The 22,205-nt window shown below is 47.8% G+C and overlaps 1 protein-coding gene across 1 annotated transcript in view; it reads right to left on the reverse strand.

Annotated features, from left to right (window-relative positions):
* LOC138515896 (alcohol dehydrogenase 1A-like) overlaps positions 1-22,205 on the reverse strand; it is a 369,185-nt gene that overhangs the window by 128,311 nt on the left and 218,669 nt on the right. The gene's annotated exons all lie outside the window — the stretch shown is intronic.

Raw genomic sequence — 22,205 nt, forward strand, 5'->3', positions numbered from 1 at the left:
TAACTTCCAACACGATACAACTACCGGTTGAATACCAAGAGTTCCAAGACATTTTTCAAAAAGAACAGGCGAACACGTTACCTCCCCACCGGTCGTACGATTGTCAAATCGACCTGGTACCCAATGCTCAACCGCCCTGTAGTAGGATTTATGCTCTTACTGAACCTGAGAGCGTTCATTTGCGTCAGTATTTAGATCAGTATCTTGCCAACGGTTTTATTCGCCCGTCAAATCTCCTGTTTCCTCAGCTCTGTTCTTCGTGCCGAAAAAAGAAGGCGACCTTAGAACATGTATCGACTACCGCGCCCTAAATCAAATAACGATTAAGAATCGTTATCCTCTGCCTCTGATCCCTGAACTTCTTGACCAGGTAAAAGATGCTTGTATATACACCAAGTTAGATCTCAGAGGAGCTTATCACCTGCTACGTATAAAAGAAGGCGACGAATGGAAGACTGCATTCCGCACCAAATATGGGCTCTTTGAATATCAGGTGATGCCCTTCGGATTATGCAACGCACCTGCCTCCTTTCAATACTTTATGAATGATGTTCTTCGGGAACTTATTGATGTTTGTGTCATCTGTATATATCGATGACATCCTGGTATACTCCTCCTCGGAATCCGAACACAGAAAACATGTCAGGGCAGTTCTTGAGAAATTGTGCCAGCACAACCTGTTTGCGAAACTCGAAAAATGCGTTTTTCATACCACAGAGGTCGAGTTTCTCGGATTCATCCTGACACCTAAAGGAGTCCGAATGGACTCGCGAAAGGTGGACGCCATCCTCAAATGGCCATCTCCTAACTCTGTTAAGGGGGTTCAGAGTATGCTTGGCTTTGCCAATTTCTATCGAAGATTCATCCCGGAATTTTCTCCAGTGGTTCAACCCATAACAGCCCTCTTACGGAAGAATAAATGTTTCGAATGGACTCCTGAGGCAGAACAGGCCTTTCAAGACCTAAAGACCAAATTCACCTCCGCCCCTGTATTGAAGCATCCGCGCCCAGATCTCCCTTATATTGTTGAAACCGACGCTTCCAGTTTGGCCATGGGAGCTGTCTTGTCTCAAAGGGATCCAGAAACTAACCAGATGCACCCTGTAACCTTTTGGTCCAGGAAATTCACGGCTCCTGAAATCAATTACGCAATCACCGACAAAGAATTACTAGCTATTAAGTCCGCCTTCAAGGCTTGGCGTCATTACCTCGGCGCAAGACACACCATTACGGTGATTACAGATCACAGGAATTTGCAATATCTAAAAACGGCCAAAGCCCAATCATCCCGCCAACTCCGATGGGCTTTATTCTTTGCAGAATTTGACTTCATAATCACCTACCGCCCTGGTTGCAAGAATGGCAAAGCGGACGCTTAATCCCAGATTGGAATGGATGAAACAAATTCAAACTTAGAACCAGTACCAATTATACCCGAACAAAGAATTTTAGGCTTGACCTCTTTACAAACTATAGAGGACGTTCAAACTCGAGTTAAACAACTTTTAAATTCCACAGCCTTGCAAGAATGGACTCAAAAAGGGTCACACTTTTCCATTAATAACGATTTACCGTACTTCCAGGGGCAGTTATTTCTGCCCAACAAAGAACTGCAAGAATTGGTCATTGCTCACTATCATGATACATTAACGGAAGGACATCCTGGTATCGCAAAAACTGAGGAAAAGATCAAACGACAATTCTGGTGGCCATCCTGGAGAAAAGACATAAAATCTTTTGTGATGTCTTGCAGAGTTTGCGCCCAAAATAAAGGTCAAAAGAAGAGACCAGCCGGTCTCCTACAACCCTTGGATATTCCACCGGCCCCTTGGCACACCTTGTCAATGGACTTTATTACCGACCTGCCTCCTTGCTATGGATATAACACTATCTTGGTAATCGTGTATCTGTTCTCCAAGATGGCCCACTTTATCCCTTTAAAAGGGGTACCTTCAGCCTCCATCTTGGCCAAGGAATTTCTGGAAAACCTAGTTTGTATGCATGGTTTTCCATCCATATTAATCTCAGACCGAGGAAGCCAATTTATTTCCCATTTTTGGAGGAAAGGTTGCCAACTGGCACAAATTGATGTACGCTTATCCACTAGTCACCACCCCCAGACCGATTGTCAAACCGAGAGGACTAACCAAACCCTTGAATAATATCTTCGGTGCATGTTGCATCAATCTGAAAACAGCTGGAAAGATGTTCTATGGATCGGAGAGTATGCATATAACAATTCTGTACATTCTGGAACAGGACAAACCCCTTTTTACACCTTGTATGGTCATCATCCTAGAACCTCAGACCTAGACCCTCCTCAAAACCTGGAAATGCCTGCAGTTGATCATTTGCATTCTACTATAACCCGAGCCTTCAAGGAAGCTACAACTCATTTGCAACAAGCCAAGAAAAAATACCAAGAAAACGCTGATCTACATCGGAGTGAAGCACCTTCGTACCAGATTGGAGACCAGGTGTGGCTGGCAACCAAGCATTTGCCTCTCAAAGGACCGCAGACTTTTAATCCCAGATACATTGGACCCTATCCCATCAAAGCTATAATTAACCCGGTGGCCTTTAAACTCGATCTACCAGCCAACATGCAAATTCATCCCGTTTTTCATGCATCACTGTTAAAACCGGTGCAGCCTGGAACCAGACTAAGCAAACCACCTGAACCAATTCAAATCGATGGAGAATTAGAATTTGAAGTTAAGGACATATTGGATTCCAAAATGTTAAAATCAAAACTCTTCTATCTAGTTGATTGGAAGGGGTACGGACCTCAGGAAAGATCTTGGGAACCAAGTGACCATGTACACGCCCCGCGATTAGTGCAAAGATGCCACCCAAAAATTCCCAAGCAAGCCGAAACCCCCGGAAAGGACGACCTTGGGAGGGGGTACTGTCATGATGCCTACCTCCAAGGTGCCAGACAAGACCCAGCTACCCCAGAGGCAGACATCATGTCTTCAAGGGAAGTCACAACAGCCTCAAGTAGGGGCTCTTTGGACTCAGTCCTGGCGCCTTTGGCGCCAGGCTCATATCGGGCCAAAGTCCTGGCGCCTCATAAAAGGGGACTTTGTGTTAAAGGTGCTTAGTGTTAACTTACCTGATGCAGACCATGCTGCAACATCCAGACCTTCTGAGGCCTGAATGGGACTACTTTATCTTTGGAACTACTTAACCACACGGGTGTGGTCAGGGGAGGAATACATACCTGAGAGGAAGGATACATACCTGGAACTACTTTGAAGGCTATTTAAGCCACGCCCAAGCAGCAACTCACGCTTCGCGCTGTTCTGCATCTAGCAGCTGGACGCTCACCGTGTTTGCTCCTGCATTCTGTCTTCTGCCACTCCTGCCAGCATCCTGGAACACCTGCAAAGAGAGAAGAGAAAAGGGTAAAGAAGAGTCCTTACCTGCTAAATCCGCATTCCGGAGACATCTCGCCGACGGTCCTGAAAAGGAAGACATCCATTTAAAAGCACATTGCATCGATCGCTGCAGCGCCGCATCTCACTCACCTGTACAAGGTACCACCACGTTCTACGGCGACATCTGGACTCGCAGCCACATCACCGCGCCTATGGAGAAAAAGACAAGAATGAAGGTGAGAGGGGAAAGAAAACAAGGAAACCTTAATTTACATTACAAAGCTTACGTGTTGGGTTATTCCAACTTCATTTCGGGTCGGTGCCGCATCCTGGAATTTCCGGACCCCAGCCCCTAAGGGGAAAAAGAGACATCAGCGTTAGTGGGCGCATGAAAAGACGTTACCCAACGCCCATTAAAGACTTGCCTGATTTCTTCTGGATTGATCTTTGTTTTGGGTCGGTGCCGCATCCAGGCATTTCCGGACCCCGGCCCCTATGGGGAAAAATGACATTAGCGTTAGTGAGCGCATTGATACAAGGACACTGAGAGAACTCTCATCAAGCTCACCAGAGTCTCATTCTTCGGTTCCACAGCTCTTCTCGGAATAGTTTCCACACCTGAAAAAGAGACAACGAACAATTATTATTGCGGAATCATACTCATTAACAGAATCCTTACGGTACTATACCGGGAAAACAAAACTTGAACCCTCTACAATCAAAATCCCAGTGAAGTCACTGGATACAACGCGCCCCTGCATGAGAAGCAGGATGGAGAGCTCAACCTTTCAAACCCTAAGGTGAGACTTCACGTGGGGGTCGCAGGAGGGTTTCGTAGAGGGGTGAGAAGGGAGCGGGAGGCTTATACTTTCTCCCGCAGATTGTTAATACTCCCTTTTCACATACAGAAAGATATTCCTGCGAGCCAGACAAGCCAGATTCGAAGGTCCGGTCCAGTCCATCTTCCGGGTCCTGCGCTTCACCATAGAAGAAGCAACAACACTCCAAACCAGACCTGCGCCTCCGTGGGAGTCAGGTGAGCGTAACAAATATCTGCATCAAACAGAGAGCTAAAGTGAGATAGCCATAAATGGCCTGTTATGATAGGATATGATATGGCATTTATAACGCGCCCATAGACAAGTGTTTCAAGGCGCGACGAGGCAAGGGAGGGGGAACAGAGGGAAGACAGAGACAATGATCTTACTAGGCCAGGTGTCACTGAGATCGTGCAAGTGCATGGGGAAGGGGGAAAGTGTGGGGGCTTGGGGGAGGGGACAGTGCAGTATATGGGATCGACAATAACAAAAAAATAGAATAAGAGCAATAAGTAAAAAGTGCGGCCAGCTGGTGGCAAGTGCAAGGGTAAGTGCAGATATCAGGTGCCAAGTGCTGGTAGGGGACTGTAGGGATACAGAAAACGGTTCCTAACTGCAGGAGGTGAAAGGGAGAAATTGCACGTGTGCAACTAGCAGGAGAGGGGACCTGGGCCCGATATCAGAAGGAGGCCAGGTGACCAGTGCAGTTTCAGCCAGGGGTTCAGCAGGGGAGAGGAGGAGAGAAAGCAGAAGCAAAGAGGAAGGTTTCGAGGTGCTTCCGGAACCGGAGATGGTTCTCCTCAAGTTTCAGGAAGGCAGGGAGGCTGTTCCAGAGGGAGGCCCCAGCAGAAGAAAGAGATGTACCACCAACTTGTTGCTTGGAGAAGCGACTGACCCTGAGGGAGTTGGAGGCGGATGAGTGAAGAGCTCAAGAAGGAGGATATTTAGGAAGGGAGAGTTGAAGGTATTGAGGCCCCAGGCCCCAGAATGCCTTGTGGACAATGCAGAGGGTTTTGAACTTAATCCTCGAAGCCAGTGTAGGGATTTCAGTCCTGGAGAGATACAATCCCTGGGCTTGAGGCAAGGACAAGTCTCGCAGTCCTGTTCTGATGAGTTGCAAAGGGTGGAGAGTGGAAGCAGGCAGATTTAGAAAGAGGCTGTTGCAGTAGTCCAGCCAGAGAGAACCAGAGCTCTGGAGACAGTGAGCTTCTGGGGGAAGTAGAGGAAAGGGAAAATACCTCTGAGGAGGTGCAGCTGGTAGTGTGACTTCTTAGAGATGGGAAGAGAGAAGGAGAGTGTGGAGTCGAAGATGGCCCCAAGCTTTTTAGTCTCGCAGGTGGGAGCAGGAAGAGGGCCAAGAGATGCCGGCCAAAGAGTGACAGGAAAGGAGGGAGCGGGTGTGCCGATGAGGAGACTCTCAGTCTTATTGGCATTAAGGCAGATATCATTGGCGGAACACCACTCCTGGATAGCAGACAGTCAGTTATTAGAGAGAAGGAGAAGAGGTGGCTGAAGGTAGCCTGAAAATGAGCTGACTCATCCGCATAGCATTGAAAGTTGGGGCAGAGAGCGGTAATGCGGTGGGCAACAAGTGCCAGGTATTGGTTGAACAGCCAGGGAGAAAGGCTAGACCCTGGGTAACACCACAGGTAGAGATAGAGGAGAGACAGGACCGAAGTTGGACCTGGCAGGGTCAGAGAGGAAAGAAGTCAGCCAAGCTAGGGCCTGACCAGTGATACCCAGGTTATCACAGACGGTTGAGCAGGATGGCATGGTGGACTGTGTGAAAGGCAGAAGAGGGATCAAGTAAGATGAGGGCACGGGGTGTTGGAGTCACGGTTGGAGAGCAGGTCTTCACCTTCAGGTCTTCATGTTCAGGAGAGCAGTTTCAGTGCTTCTGGCAGCTCTGAAGCCAGACTGATGGTCATGAAGACAACCAACAGATTCAGTGTGAAGATTAAGCTCGGACATGGCCAGCTTTTCAAGGGGTTTGCCCAGGAAAGGAGTGATGGCGACTGGGCGATAGTTAGCCGGGCAGGACGGGTCGGCAGAGGGTTTCTTAAGAGGGTGCACAAGGGAGTGCTTCAGGGGGGAAGGGAAGACTCCAGTGGCGAAGGAGTGGTTGCAGAAGTCGGCCAGAGCAGTAGCCAACGAGTCAATGTGTTCCTTGATGGTTTTGGAGGAACAGGGATGAACCTGTTTGGACAAGACTTTCATAGATCAGACTTGTCTAGAAACCTCGTCTGGGGAGAACAGGGGAAAGGCAGAGAAGGAGGGAGAGGTGGCCGAAGAAGGGCCAGAGGAAGAGCAGGGGGTAGAGGAAGGAGGGGAAGAGGAAGAGAGAGAGAGAGGACATCAAAAGACATCATCAAAGAAGACTGCACGGGTGTTGAACCTTGAGCAATGAGCCTCCAAAAATATCTCTGAATATGCAAGTGTACTGAAGATTTCAGAGCTCTCCATCACTTCTCACATTGCTGCTCTTTCGTCTTAGGGAGCAATGACTTATAGGCTAGGCGTTTCCTTTTTTTATCATCCTAATTCTGACTAGGGGGATCACTTAAAACCGCAAGTAATTCAATCGTTGCCCCTCTCCATTCTTTATCATACCATCTACCATAAGATACGTACTTACCAGACCCAATGCATTACCAAATAATGTGGCATTCACATTTAAGAAGAAACAGCTGGTAAGATAGCTCTGCAGGTCAAGTGCTCGCTACTGGTATTTATGTGTGTTCTGCAGGTCGCAAGTGTGAATCATAGCAAACTCTACTCAACCGTAAATGCAGTAACCCCACTCACCATATAACTCAGGAATGTATGGTCAATGGCATTTATGGTCAGCGCCACATAAGAGTACAATGCTGTGGGATCAGCCTCTTGGTCCTCCTAATGATGTACGGATCGAAATACGCTGAGGTGTCATGGGTTCCCTTTTAGTTTATCTGTTATGACCTTTTGGATTTAAATTTGATAGATATTGCCTCTATAAGCCGCACATTATGACAGTCTTTCTGTGGTAAAAAGAAGACATAAAGGGTTCTTTGTTACTTATTACAGTGTTTGGGGTTTTGTGTCAGTTGGCTATTCCTCTGACTTTATACCATACAATCATTAACTCACATTAGGTGGCATTACTGGACATTTGAGGATGCAATTGGCATATGAAAGAAGCGACTGGATGCACACAGCTGTAACTTACATATTTTGACCATACCTAGGCTGTAAGGCTATAACAGATGTGAGATGCCTGTCACAGAGGCTACATCAGCCACACTTTATTGTGGCAGTAGCCACGAATGGGGGGCTATAATGTGCCATATGCTACTGGAAAGTTGATACTGTAGGCTATCACCCAAAGATTTAACATGTTAATCGAATAATTAGCATAACTTTTTGCCATGACATCTATTAAGTGATACTGGATGATAGCAAGTAGGATTAAAACATGACTTATTTAGGCAAGGCTAGCGTTTTCTCTGCTGCCATAAAGTGTGGAAAGGCCCTGCAGACTTACAAAAGAATGGGTACCTTTTTTTGGCTTGGGGCTCAACTAAAAGCCTTGTGTAAGGCTTTTGGCCTTCCATTCAAACCACACCACATTTTTGTCAATTTGTACGGTGGAGAGGAGGGGGTGGAATGCAACATGTTCCCACCGCTCCCTTCCTATCCACCAAACAAATTTGTGTCTAGATCCATACATCTGAACCCTGCTACTGTGAATCAGAGTCTAATAGCATAAATCGCTAACAAACGATCAACGGTGAAGACGGCCGCTCGCGGAAGGCCATCCTCTCTGCCTCCCCACCTCCTTTCCACTTTCGGGGCGATCCAACACCCCCTCATATTCATCGGTCCAATCTGCGCCCCGCTGCCGCACAACCCGCTCCATCCCATCCTGTTTCCGCCTAACCTTTGCGACACCTACTTGACTCCTGCCTGCCCGAGTACAGCTGGTCTCCCCAGTGGTGGAAAGGGAAACATTTCAAAGGGAGATCCCACAAGGGCCAGGGTGGGGGCAAAGTTCGGAGGAGGGGCCAGAGTTCAGAGGGGCCGGAATTGGCATTTTAACTCCGCTCAAAGGAAATGTTCAAAATAATAGTTTTAAAATAAAGGCCATTTTTTCATGATGCTTCTTTCAAAACTCCACACTGTACATCAATTCCCCTTGAAACCTCTTTCATGGCAGTGGTGCTAATGCAGTGGTTGTTAGTACATTAAGTAATCCATAGACGCACTCTACAGTTAAAGGTTACCAGGGTAGCTCAGCAGGTTGAGAGATCATTGCTGAGATGTTATATATTAAAAACTGCTTGCTAATCGTATGACTTTTTCCAATTCCTTATAAAAAATTTTTTAAAAAGTGCTATAAAATGTGTTTGGCCAGAGCATGGGTTGGGCTGGTCGCTTGCTTATGTTCAGGTGGGGGGGTATTTCTGCCCCTGTAACGAAAATAAAAGGTTGGCACCCATAAACCCACAGTTTAATTTCCTAATAACTGCCGTCAGCACTACAGAAGCACTACAGAAGCATTCATTTGTGATTAATCAGTTTGACAAGCATATACCATCTTTATAAATATAACCTGTGATAAAACGCAAAGGAAGGGGCACAGCAAATGCAGGGTAATTTGTGGGGTAGTCTGACAAAAAAAGAAACACATTTCTAAGAAAACTAGAGACTACAAGTTTAAGCAGCATTTTCGAGTTTGGAAATTACTTTTTTTCCCCCTATGAAAGTGTAAAATGCACATTTGGAAAACAATAGTGTGACCAGCATGTAGAAAGCCTGCTTTTAATAGTGATGGCCCATGTACTCCCGTGGTGTCCCTTTCCTCCAGAATAAAGGAAACAGCCTGGGCAAATATAGTCTGCAAAAACGCGCGGGTAGATTAGATCCGAGCCCCCAGTTTCCCTCTGCGAAGCTGGGGGCAGGGTAAAGGGCTGAGGCGGGCCAGACTCAGATGCCGGATCCCGGACCGGCAAGAGCCGGGCCACTGACCAGCAGAGTCTACATATTACTATAGGTGGAGGTGCATCAAACTATTGTGGGCGGCCATTTTCCAGCGCACTCATTGGTCTCGCACTTCCCCCTAGTAGGCTGTAGTCAGCAAATGGGAAAACATTAAGAGCATTCACTACCTCAAAGAAGGCAAACAGTGAAGCAAGTGCTTGCAGAATGTTGAATAGAACAAAAGAATATGGAGCTCATGTTGGATTGGGCGTGAGTAAATGGAAGGGTGAAAGCCTTGGCTAAGGCTTTTACACCTTCCATTCGCGCCATGCCCCATTTCCGTCAATTTGTATGGCGGAGAGTAGTGGTGGAACACAACTTGCATTCCCACCGCTCCCTTCCTCTCCGCCATACAAACTCTCCAGCATTTGCACCTGCATGCATTTTCATGATGCCTCAAATGCAAAATTGTTTGAACATTAACATAAGTCAAATCCTCTCCTGGCTTACCCTCATTAGATATGTAGAACAGCGAATCATTCAAATATTTCAGTTAACCATTGCTTGCCCATCCATAATAGAAGCTCCACCCTCGCTAAGCAGGGCAGGAGAGGAAAAAGCAGAGTGTTTCCCATCATCTGCTCTAAGCTTGGTCTGTTAGAGCACACGCCTGCGGTCAGTACCAGTCTGTCTGAAAGCACAGCAGCGCAGCTGTGGTGGGGAGCAAATTACTAATCACGTACAGCAGGTGCCAGCCGTGCTGTTGTCCGGGCATGCACAGAGTGGCTACGGACCTCATGGCCCGCACAAGACCCTTGAGATGTACAATATTCCGATCACTGACATGTGCAGAACAGCGCATAAAGTGGTTCTAATCCTCAAATGCTCTTAAAAGCTCCTATCCTAAATGGGTGGAAGGGCACTGTGCCAGTTCGGGGTGCAAATGAGCGGCATGGATCATAACTTGGGCCAATAAGGCAGTTCTGGTGCAAACCAATGTGACGGTAGCATAACTGGAGGTCTGGAATCTGATCCAAAACGAGGATGACTTGGAGGTGCGGGCGGCCAGGGGGACTGGGTTGTTTGGTCCCATTCTGGTGGAAGAAGGTGAGCGACTCGAGGCACAGCAGGAAAGGGGCCGTGTGGCACAACTGGGGGCAATGGAGAACAAGTGGTGACCATGGGGGGCACAGGGGCAAACCAGAGGCATAGGGATAAAGGCGCTTTATGAATGATGAAATAAATAAACACACAGGAGGCATGAACCAGTTCTGGGGGCAAAGCAAGAGTGACAAAGGCATAGCTGGGGCTTTGAGTGAAAATGGGTATAAATTGAGATAATGGGACAGGCTTCGGGCAAACAAGTATCATGGACCAGGATTGTGGGCAATTAAACAGTTCTAGAGGCCAACAAGTGTGAACGGGGACACAGCTGGGAGCAATGTGTGACATGGACGCAACCAGAACATATGGGGCAGTTCTGTGGCAAAACCATTCACCAGGAGCACACCTGGAAAACGCAAGCCATTACTGGGGACACAGTGAACGAGACATGGGGCAACATTGCGGCCAATTTGGCAGTTCTGGGGCCTACGTGGGGCATTTTGGGACCAATGCATGCCATACGGCAAGGAGGGGGGCCTGCAGTCAAACAAGAATGACATTAGGGTCACAACTCGGTGTAAGTCAAGGAGCAAGTCTGGCGCAAAGAGGCTACCATGGGGTGAAAGTGGGTAAACGCGAGTGATATGGAGCAAATCATGAGACTGATGACCTGACATCTGAACAAATTGCAAAATATATTTGTATCTGTTCCCTGACTCTAAATTCGATTACTTTTTTTATTTAACTGCCCGACATATTGAGCAATGAAATGGTCAACTTCCACGCATTTTCAATTAAAACAAACGAATAGATTCTTGTGGGTGGGAGCTGCACCTAAACACCCTGGAGTGAGTTTGAGCTCCATAGCAACATACACTCACACAAGAAGAGCCAATGCTGGAGAACTAGGGGGAACATTTATGGCACTTCACCTCAAAAATCAATGAACAAGCTGCCACTTACAGTACTGCCTACGCCCCCTAATTGGCACCTTTCAAATTAGCCTATGATACGATGGGATGGTAATTTGCACAGAACAAGTTGCAAATAGCTTGGAGTAACAGAACTCTTACGTGGGCAATAAAATGTAATAGCTTGTAAGAACAAAATTAACAGTAGAGAAAGAGCTCAAAATAATTTCAAATGAGGGCAACTTCGCAGCAATGACCGCAGCTGAAATTTCATCATCATTAGCTGAAATTCATTTTTGACCTACAAACTGACAGCAAGCATTAAAATGGTCCCAGGCGCAAGGCCTCCAGATAAGGTATGTACCAGGCCTTTTTACACATGAAAATCTTGTAAATAGGGCAGCTTTATTATTTTCCTGTGTACATTTACACACAAGTTTAGAGTAGAGGGCAGTGCAAAGGTCAGGTTACTTGACACAAACCAGAATGCTTCTTTTGATTTTTATCTACATGGATGTAATTGCAAGCCATGCAAAAAAACCTCAAACAGAATATATTTCTCTGAAGCCTTTGAAAAAAAAAAGAAACTGCACACTGTGATTAAAGGAATGGTTTATTTCCATTCTGCTTCTGCTGTATTGATGCTCATGGAGCAAACGGAAGCACTATGCATATTTATTTTCCTAGCATTTTAGGATTTTAAAATTAATAAGATGGAAAACTAAGTTGCAATTAAGCCTTTTTTAACACATTATGCTTTTCTTTCCACTGAAAGCAAACCAATATTTCACAATTGTATTTTTCAGAGTTCCTGTGCTGTGTGCATAATCATGTGCAGGCAGATCATTTTTACACACATAATTTAATTTACACATTGTAAAAACAGTGTGTAAAATGATGACTATACACGGTCTAGTTTACACCCATTCAACCTTGCATTCAATGGGGTACATTACTTCAAATGGTAAGTGGCAGAAGAGTTTTTACTCAAGGGTGAGTGAGTCATTACACCAATCACAGGTGTTCTAGCCTTTCAAATCTTCAAGACTACAATTACAACATCCAACACCTGACTCTCCAGGAAGTGCAAGCGTTGTTCAAAAACGAACAAATGCAAGTTACATTTGAACTTGAATTAGAAACTCAGCAAAACCTGTCCCTGTGGTAATCCAGATAGGTATTTAACTTTATGTAGAGCTTAATACATGGTTCGTCCAACATCTAGGAACTGAGATTATTAAACCTCAGTTGATTCTCTAGTTTAAACGACCCCTGAAGGATGTTGGTCAATAAGATAGTTCAGCCGGTTGAGCACTCATTGCTGTGATATGTACATGATCTGTAGGTTGCAGGTTCGAATCTTGGCAAAGCCAACGCACACTTTCATCCTTTCGAGGTCGATAAAGGAGTACCGACTTCGGTTTGGTGATAATTGTGATAAATATGTTCCATGTACAGCGCTTTGCCAAATGCGCTATCCATTTGACCATGAGATTAGATATAGAATTTAGCATGGAGTCCTTGCCTCCCTGCACTGTTGTATCATAACATTGGCATACCATTAGATAGTAATAGCTCCAGGAAATGAGGACTTTCAACATCGAAAGACAATTCCGCTATTGAACCTCAAAACACACAATACAATTCATGGGTTTTTGGTGTTTTCAACATCAAATGGCCAGACCCTAGAGAAATAATGAAAGGTGTATTCTGTCACAATGCAGAAACCTGCCGCATAGTAATAATTTTCATACAGTTTTTGCAATGGCAGCTGGATGTCACATACATTTTACTCTCTTCCAAAGGAGAAAAGTCATTTTTACTCTCGTAAAATCACATTTACCCTAAAAGTTTAAAAATAGGGAGTAAAATACTCTCACCACAAAATCATATCTGGAGCACTAGTCCCAGCACTGCTTATGCACATCAGATTTGCATTTCGTTACAGGGTCTACATCGACTGATTGAATAACTCTAAATCAAGAAACTATTTGATAGAGAGGTCTGTGATGAACCGAGGGTATTGTCCGTTCTCCCCTTTGAGGCTAAGTAGGTGAGCCTGATCTGCAAGACCCTTGCTAGGGGTCTGGGCAAGTGGAACCTCACTGGGAGAGACCGCCACCCCACCTTGGGGGACAAGGATTCCCGATGCTGTGGGAAACTCCCTAAACCTGCAACCATAACGCATATGGCACTACCTGCTATGAAGAATGCTCTAACATCAGGGTGTTTGGCTGAAGACAATGCTGAAACAAACTATTGTGGAAAAGGAAAGGAGAGACCTATATTTAACTGGGACAAGTAGGGTGAAGAGGGAGAGAGAAGATTGCAAGCAGCGGAAGCCCCCTGACAGCAGTGAGCCATGGAGAGAGGAAGCGAAGCTGGGGAGAGAGTGCCGTAAGTAGGAAGCCCCCTGACATCACTACACCTTGGAGAGGCAGAGGCCAGGTGAGCCGTGGAGCACACGATTTAGGACATCAGTCCGAAACACCCGAGGCTCATCTTTTGCAAGAACCGAGAAGCCGCTGTGAGCCAGGAGAAAAGAATCCTAGGTCTGGTGGTGGCGTGTCCACAACAAGATTGTGGTGGCAAGTATGGCCGGCAAACTGCGCCAAAACAATCACAGTGGGGAGTGTGCAAAGCTCCCTGGTGCCCGAACTAGTAAACAGCAGCGAGAGAGAAGGCAGAGAACGGGACGCTGTTGACACCAAGAAGCACGAAATCCAAAGCAGAAGGAGAGGACCCGAGCGAGTGACAAGCGCTACTACGCTCCCCTGCACAGTAAGAGATAACGGGAGAACGGGAGAAGCGGGAAGCGGCTGGGGCAATGTTGTGAAACCAGAAGAATTTGTCACAGTGAGACAAACGTGATACTGAATATAAAACTGTTTAACAGGTGGTGTGTAAACACGATAAGGAGAATAACGAATAAAAGAGAAATACTCATAATTAGAGATTCGGCACAAACACCATGGGAAGAGGGGACCGTGCCCCATGCCTTAAGAAGAGAAGAGTGGAGAAAGTAAGAGATAAGGTCCAGTGATTACGAATGGGAAATCATAATATCCTATGAACAAGAAAGGGGAGAGACAATCGGAGGCCACCCGCCTCCTAAATACCTCCACTTCTCCCAATTTACCAGGAATTATGCCTTCAGACCCGCAAATCAAGCCATGGGCCTTCTTGCCCCCAAGCTAACCTTGTTTCACAGACCAATACCCTGCACATCCTCCCCCGCTTCACACATCCAATCCCAACTACCCCCTGCCTTAGGCTCTAAACAACCCAGTCTTGTCAAACTACACTGGTGCCCAGCCACCTTTTTTGTCACATGCTACCTAACCCCATGAGTGCCCTGTCTCCTGCGCTACCTAACCCCACGAGTGCCCTGCCACCTGCGCTACCTAAGTCCACAAGTGCCCATCCACCCGTGCTACCGAAGCCCATGAGTGCCCTGTCACCTGCGCTTCGCAAGCCTACGAGTGCCCTGCCACCTGCACTACCTAAGCCCACTAGTGCTCTGCCACCTGCACTACCTAAGCCCACTAGTGCTCTGCCACCTGCGCTACCTAAGCCCACTAGTGCTCTGCCACCTGTGCTACCTAAGCCCACTTAGTGCTCTGCTACCAGCGCTACCTAAGCCTACAAGTGTCCTGCCACCCGCCCTATCCAAGCCCACTAGTACCCTGCCACCTGCACTATCCAAGGCCATTAGTGCCCTGCCACCTTCGCTTCCTAAACCCCTGAATGAACTGCACCCTGTCCCAACCCACGTTTGCCCTGCGCCCCTATGCCTAATCACACAATCACCCCCCTCCCCCTCACTCCTCCCGAGGAGCTCAAAGAAAACTCAATCTGCACACTAGGAGATCCCGGAACCCCGACCTCCAAAGTTCTCCTACCCTATCTCAGCCAACCTCAGACTGATTAGGTTGTCCTGCCGGACCTCGCAACCCCCACCCCCTGTATTTCTTCCCTCTACTACGGGTCTACTGGATACACACCACACTCTCCTACCGCCCAGAACAAACCCTTAAATTATGCCCTTATCAAAATCATATTGCTGGGCGCCCACGCTATAGAAGAACAAGTTACTTCTTACCTGGTAACGTTCTTTCGACGGGAGCAGGAGAATGGTGAAAGATTTCTGGGGGTTAGTCTTTCAGCTTCAGTAGTAGTGTTTGATATCCCTCTGTGGGTGGTAATGGCAGGGTGTGAATCTGAAGGTCTGATTTGTAGATGACAGCTACTCCACCACCGATAGTGTTAGCCCGGTCGGCTCTGTGTATCAGGTAATTAGGAAGGATGGCTAGGCTGAGCATAGGGCCCAATGCGCTAAGTAATGGCTGGTAGGTCAATTTGGTTGTCGATGATGACGTCAGGTGCTTCGAAGGGATTGTGTCCTCCGACGTATTCCTTATCTTTAATATACGTTTCCAGCTTGCTGGCCTCGGAACTTTTTTCTGTAGAGGCCGCTGCGCGTCGACGTCCGCCGAGTCGATGTCCTTCAACGGCCACCGTATCGGCGCCGACGTCACCATGCCCATAAATAGACACGCGCTGCGTCCGTTGCTCAGTTCCGTTTTGTAGTATAAGAAAAGACATGCCTGAATTGGTTAGTAACCTTGAAGGAGCGAAAGCTGCAACCACAAGGGAAGTTATCACTGCGGGGATGGATGGGAGGGGCGATAAGGAATACGTCGGAGGAACATCCCGTCGAAAGAACGTTACCAGGTAAGAAGTAACTTGTTTTTCGAAGGGATTGTGTCCGAGTGTAATACGGCCTTGCCAAATCTGGTCTCTTGAGCAGTGGAGGAATCCAGATTGTAAAATTTTGTGAATGTATGTGCGGACGACCATGTGGCAGCCGCACATATGTCCCGGACCGGTACCCCTCTCTGGAGAGCCGAAGAAGCTGCGATACCCCTGGTTGAATGAGCCCTGAGGTTTTGGGGTGGCTCTTTCCCTGCTAGTCTATAACATTCCAGGATGGTCAAGATAATCCACCTGGAGATGGTTTGTTTTGTTATGGGTAGTCCCAACTTGTGACCTGAGTATCCTACAAACAGCTGATCTGCTTGCCTGATTCTAGCCATTCTGCTGATGTAAAAGCTGACAGCTCACCTAGGGTCCAGCCTGTGTAGCCTTTCCTCCTCTTTCCCGGGATGGGGAGGAAGGTAGAATGAAGGCAGGGTAATTTTCTGAGTAATATGGAATTCAGAAGCCACCTTTGGGAGAAAATTAGGCTTCACCTGGAGGACAACCTTGTCCTTCTGGAAGATTGTATGTGGGGGTTTACAGGAGAGAGCTTGTAGCTCACTCACCCTCCTAGCAGATGTTAGTGCTACAAGTAGGACAGTTTTAAGTGTGAGAAATCTCAATGCGCAAGAGTGAAGTGGCTCGAATGGAGTGCCCATTAAGAAGTTTAAGACTAAATTTAAGTCCCATAATGGAACCTGGAATGGTTTTGGAGGGTAAAGATTATTCAGACCCTTGAGAAATTGTACCACTAGAGGAATTTTGAAATACGATGGTTCCTCCGCAGTGCGCTTGAAGATAGAAAGCGCTGCGAGATAGCCTTTTACAGTGCCAACTTGAAGGCCTGAGTTTGCCAAGTAGAGTAGAAACGATAACACCGTTGGTGTATCACATGAAAAAGGGTCGATATTCTCTTCCTTACACCAGCTGCAAAACTTGTTCCAACGGCAGCGGTATAAAGACTTTGTTGCTGGTCTTCTGGCCGAAAGCAACACCTCCATGACGTCATCAGGGAGATCCCAATCCTTGTACCTAAACCTTTCAGAAGCCAAGCGTGAAGGTTGAGGGTTCTGATGTCTGGATGGAGAACCTGACCTCCCTTCTGCGAGAGAAGATTCTCTTTCAGTGGAAGACGGATTGGAGGACAGATTGACATATCTAGAAGGTCCAGGTACCACGTTCTCCTGGCCCAGTCCGGGGCAATTAGGATCATGGTTTTCCGGAATCTTCTCAACCTCCTGATCATTTGAGGAATAACAGGGACTGGTGGAAACGCGTAGAGGAGTGGAAACTCCCAGTCCACTACGAACGCGTCTCCTAGAGCTCCTCTCGGGGGAAATTCCCTTGAACAGAACAGATCGCACTTCCTGTTGGTGCTTGTGGCGAACAGATCCACCTGAGGGGTTTCCCAAAGGGCGAAGATCTCTTGAAAGACTTCCTGAGCTAGCTCCCATTCGTGGGAGACTGTGCTCTGCCTGCTCAGAGCGTCCGCTGTCAAATTCTTCTCTCCGGCTAGGTGGACTGCCGATAGAGAGATTCCTTCCCGAATCGCCCAAAACCAGAGCTGCATTGCCTCTCTGCACAGTGGCAGTGATCCTACGCCTCCTCTTTTGTTGAGGTAGTGCATGGCCACCGTGTTGTCCGTCATTATCAGGACATTTCTCCCCTGTACTGATGGCAGGAAAGCTCTCAGCGCTAGTCTGATCGCTCTCAGCTCTAATAGGTTGATATGTAGTCTGGACTCCGATGGAGACCAATGACCGCTGATGGTCAAGTCGTTGGCATGGGCTCCCCACGCTGTCAGCGAGGCGTCTGTGACTACTGTTATCTCCGGCCATGGTTGCCAAAACAGTTCTCCTTTCAAGATGTTCTCTGAATAGGCCCACCATTGAAGGTCGTGGGCTACCTTGTCTGGAATCCGGAGGAGGTCTGACATTCTCCCTGAGAATTGTGACCACTGACTTCTCAGTGCCCACTGAAGAGATCTCATTCTCAGGCGAGCCTCTGGCACAAGGAAGATGCAGGATGCCATGAGGCCTAGCAACCTCAAAAAGTCGAAGGCTGGGAGACGTTGGGCATTCTGAAACTTGGTGACCATCTGTAGAATATCTTGAGCCCTCACCTCTGGTGGCGAGGCTTTTCCCAGGGACGTGTCCAGGACCGCTCCAATGAACTGGAGTCTCTGAGATGGTATCATCTGTGACTTCTTTAAATTGAGGGAGAAGCCCAGTCTGTGAAGGAAGAGGCAGACATAATCTAGCTGGGTCCGGGCCTGTTCCGAAGATACGGCCCTGATCAGCCAATCGTCCAGCTAGGGATAGACGTGGATCCCTTCCCTCCTTAGACTCGCCGCCAGTACTGACATCAGTTTGGTGAAGACCCTCGGGGCGGCGGTCAGCCCAAATGGCAGAACTCGAAATTGATAATGAGAGTTGCCAATTGCGAACCTCAGGTATTTCCTGTGCTTGAGATGGATTGGCACATGGAAATAAGCATCCTGAAGGTCAAGAGATACCAGCCAGTCCTGGAGCTGGAGGGCCTGAAGGATCTGAGAGAGCGTTACCATCTTGAACTTGTCCTTCCTGAGGAACTTGTTCAATTCCCGTAAGTCCAGGATGGGTCTCAGTCCTCCGTCCTTCTTTGGTATGAGATAATAGGGGGAGTACCAGCCCTTGTTCCTGTCCGCTACAGGTACCGGTTCTATGGCACCTTTCTCTAGCAGTTCCATAATTTCCTGCAAGAGGAGCGGATCTGGAACTTTTAGGGATCTGTTCCCCGGTGGATGACTCAGAGATGTGTAGAAAGGGTAGGCAGTAATCTTGGGCAACTGTCTCCAACGCCCAAGCATCTGACGTTATAGCCCGCCATTCCGTCAGATGGTGAGTTAACCTGCCCCCTACAGGTGTCTTTTGTGCGAAGGCCTCAGAGTGGTTTGGGGGCGGCTGATGCAGATGCCAAGGGTAAAGAGGCACCTGCTGCGGTCTTAGTACCTTTGACCCGTCCACCTCGGGTGGATCTTCTTTGGCCTCTTTGAGCCGGCTGTCCTCTGCCTTTTCCGAATGCGGAATAATAGCGAAAGGACTTTCCTCTCCCAGAGGTTCCTGAGGGGCGAAAAGGAGTTTGGCGCATAGCAGCTCCTAAGGATTTTGCTGCTGCTTTAGAAGTCTGTAACTTTTCCAGACTGTCATCAGCCTTTTTTCCGAATAATGAAGAGCCATCAAAGGGCATATTCAAAAGTCTGGCCTGTACATCTGGAGCAAAGCCAGACTTTCGCAACCACGCATGCCTGTGGATTGTTGTACTAGCCGCCATGGCCCTGCTGAAACTGTCAGCGGAATCGATGCCAGTTTGAAGAGACTCGCACATGGCATCTTTGCCATCTTGAATGATGTTAAGGAAGGCTTCCTTCTCCTCTCCATCGGGTATGCAGTCAGCCGCTTATGAAGCACACTCCCATAATGTGTGACTGAACCTGGCGAGCGTACAGGTGGCGTTGATGGACTTCAATGCCATACTACAGGCAGAGAAGACTTTCTTTGGCATAGAGTCGTACCTCTTGTCATCCCTGTCCTGTGGGACAGTAGGGTAAGCAGTCCTACTGCTGGATGAAGTTGCCGCTTGAACCACCAGGCTCTCTGGGGTCGGGTATTTTGACAGGTATTCAGGGTCAGCAGCCGCTACCCTATACTTTGTCGACAGTCTTTTATTGACTGCTGGGATGACTTCGGGAGTCTCCCAATTGGATGCAATTTTTCTTTGTAGGGCTGCATGGAAGGGGACCACCGGGTCCTCCTGTGGGCCTTTGTCCAATATATCCGTTAGATCATCCTGTTGGAAAACAGGTGAAGGCGCAGACCAACCCATAAACTCAATTATTCTTGCCATCAGGGTTCTATATGGTGTTTCGGCATATTCCCCTGGGTCTGGCTTTACAAATTTCACTTCTGGGGAAGTGTCAAGTCCACTGGCCTCATGAAGTGAGTCCTGTAGTTCCTTCAGCCTCCTTTCTTCAGAGGTGAAATCCTCTGCAGCAGGCAGTGAGGACCTGTGTAAACCAAAAGTTTCTTGGTCAGAGTCTTCTCTTTCTTCATAAATTGAAGAAAGACCAGGGAATTCTGATCTCTGAAATGGAGTAAAGCCCGTCTCTAGGGCCGAAGGAGCCAAACTTGTCGTTATTGGACGAGAAAATGTCGAAGTCGTCGACGCCGATGTAACCGGCCTCGAAGGCGCCGAAAATGGTGTTGAAAAAACTGGAAGGGGCCTCGAAGAATTCGAGAGGATCGGGATCCTACTCGAGGGCATCGATGACGGTCTCGGTGTCATGCCGGAGGCCCTTGAAAACACCGTTGGCTGTGGAGCCTTGGTCCTCTCTTTCATCGGCGTCGACGATGGCGTCGAGTCGATCGACCGATGTGAGGAACCCTTCGACAACAGCGTCGATGGTGCCGACCCGTGCGTCGAAGGAATCTTCGACGACGGCGTCGAAGACGGTGCCTTCTTACCCGATGGATCATGGCGCTCTCGGGTGGAATGTTTCACCGGGTGCAGCGACTCGAGGCGTTTTGATTTTTTGGGTTTTTCACCCGGGGTATCACCCTCAGCTGTCTTAGAGGGGGTTGAGGCCGCGTTCTCGAAGACGCTTAACATTTTCTTTCTGAATTCCTCCCACTCAGCTTGAGAACTGTGTTTGGTGGGACAGGAAACTCTTTCTGGGGACACCGAAGACGACGAGGAATGGGACCTTCGACGTCCCTTTTTTGAGTGTCTAGATCTCGACAAATGGTGGTAGCTGCTTCGAGATCTAGAATGGGAGTGTTTTCGACGGCGAGGAGACGAATGCCTCGACTCGGCCGACGAAACCTTAGAGGAGGATTTGGCTGACTTACCTCTCTCGAGCTTCCCCTTTCACTCCTTCAGGGCTTTTGCCGTCATGGACATACAGTCCTCACACTCCGAACAATGGTGCTCGGACCCCAAGCACCATAAACAGACCCTGTGTGGATCCGTTATTGACATTTTTTTACCGCAGTCTCGACATTTCTTGAAGCCGGATCGTGGCGTCGCCGGTTCTGATGAAGAAGCCATCGAGAACGATAAGGAATATTCGTCGAAATAGATTTAGATAATCCTGACTGAACTGAGCAACGACGTTCCGAGGCCCCACGAAGCGCGGAAAAATGGAACTGAGCAACGGACGCAGCGCGTGTCTATTTATGGGCATGGTGACGTCGGCGCCGATACGGTGGCCGTCGAAGGACATCGACTCGGCGGATGTCGACTCGCAGCGCCCTCTACAGAAAACATTTCCGAGGCCAGCAAGCTGGAAACGTATATCAAAGATAAGGAATACGTCGGAGGACACAATCCCTTCGAAGCACCTGACGTCATCATCGACAACCAAATTGACCTACCAGCCATTACTTAGTGCATTGGGCCCTATGCTCAGCCTAGCCATCCTTCCTAATTACCTGATACACAGAGTTGACCGGGCTAACACTATCGGTGGTGGAGTAGCTGTCATCTACAAATCAGACTTTCAGATTCACATCCTGCCATTACCACCCACAGAGGGATATCAAACACTACTACTGAAGCTGAAAGACTAACCCCCAGAAATCTTTCACCATTCTCCTGCTCTATCGACAACCTAACACCTCCAATTCTCCCGACTCCAAAATCCACCTCCTCATAACACCCTTCCTCAAACCAGTCAGCAAAGGAATTATGTTAGGTGATTTCAATCTAGTATTCAACGATCCCACTGATCACAAAGGTAGCACTGTGTTCCAAGCCCTCTACGATATGAACTTCTCACAAATCATGTCTGCTCCTACTCACGTGAAAGGGCGTACCCTTGATTGGAAACTTCCCACCAACTCAAGCATTGACATATCTCTCATCACCCCAGTCCCGTGTTCCGATCACCATCTGATGAAATTTAAATATCACCAGTCAACCTCTGAGAGCAACTCCAGACCTCCACATAACCAAATCCTGGCGAGAAACACTACGAAGTTCACCCATGATATGCTCAAACCCATCTTAATGCCTCTCATTGAGAAACAACCCCTAACTGCAAGAGCCCTGTGGCTCTAGCAAACCACTTCCATGCAAGCCTCTTAGTCATGCTAGACCAACACGCCCCCCCTTGAAAACAAATCCCTGAAACCACTCAAACCTACTAACATCTGGTTTTCTGATGAATTATTCCTGCTCCGTAGGCATAAAAGAGCCACCGAACATCTCAATAAAAAACACTCCACTACAACCCCCTGCCC

Source organism: Ambystoma mexicanum, chromosome 6q, assembly GCF_040938575.1.
Source record: "Ambystoma mexicanum isolate Mex_15411 chromosome 6q, UKY_AmexF1_1, whole genome shotgun sequence".
NCBI classification, from domain to species: domain Eukaryota; kingdom Metazoa; phylum Chordata; class Amphibia; order Caudata; family Ambystomatidae; genus Ambystoma; species Ambystoma mexicanum.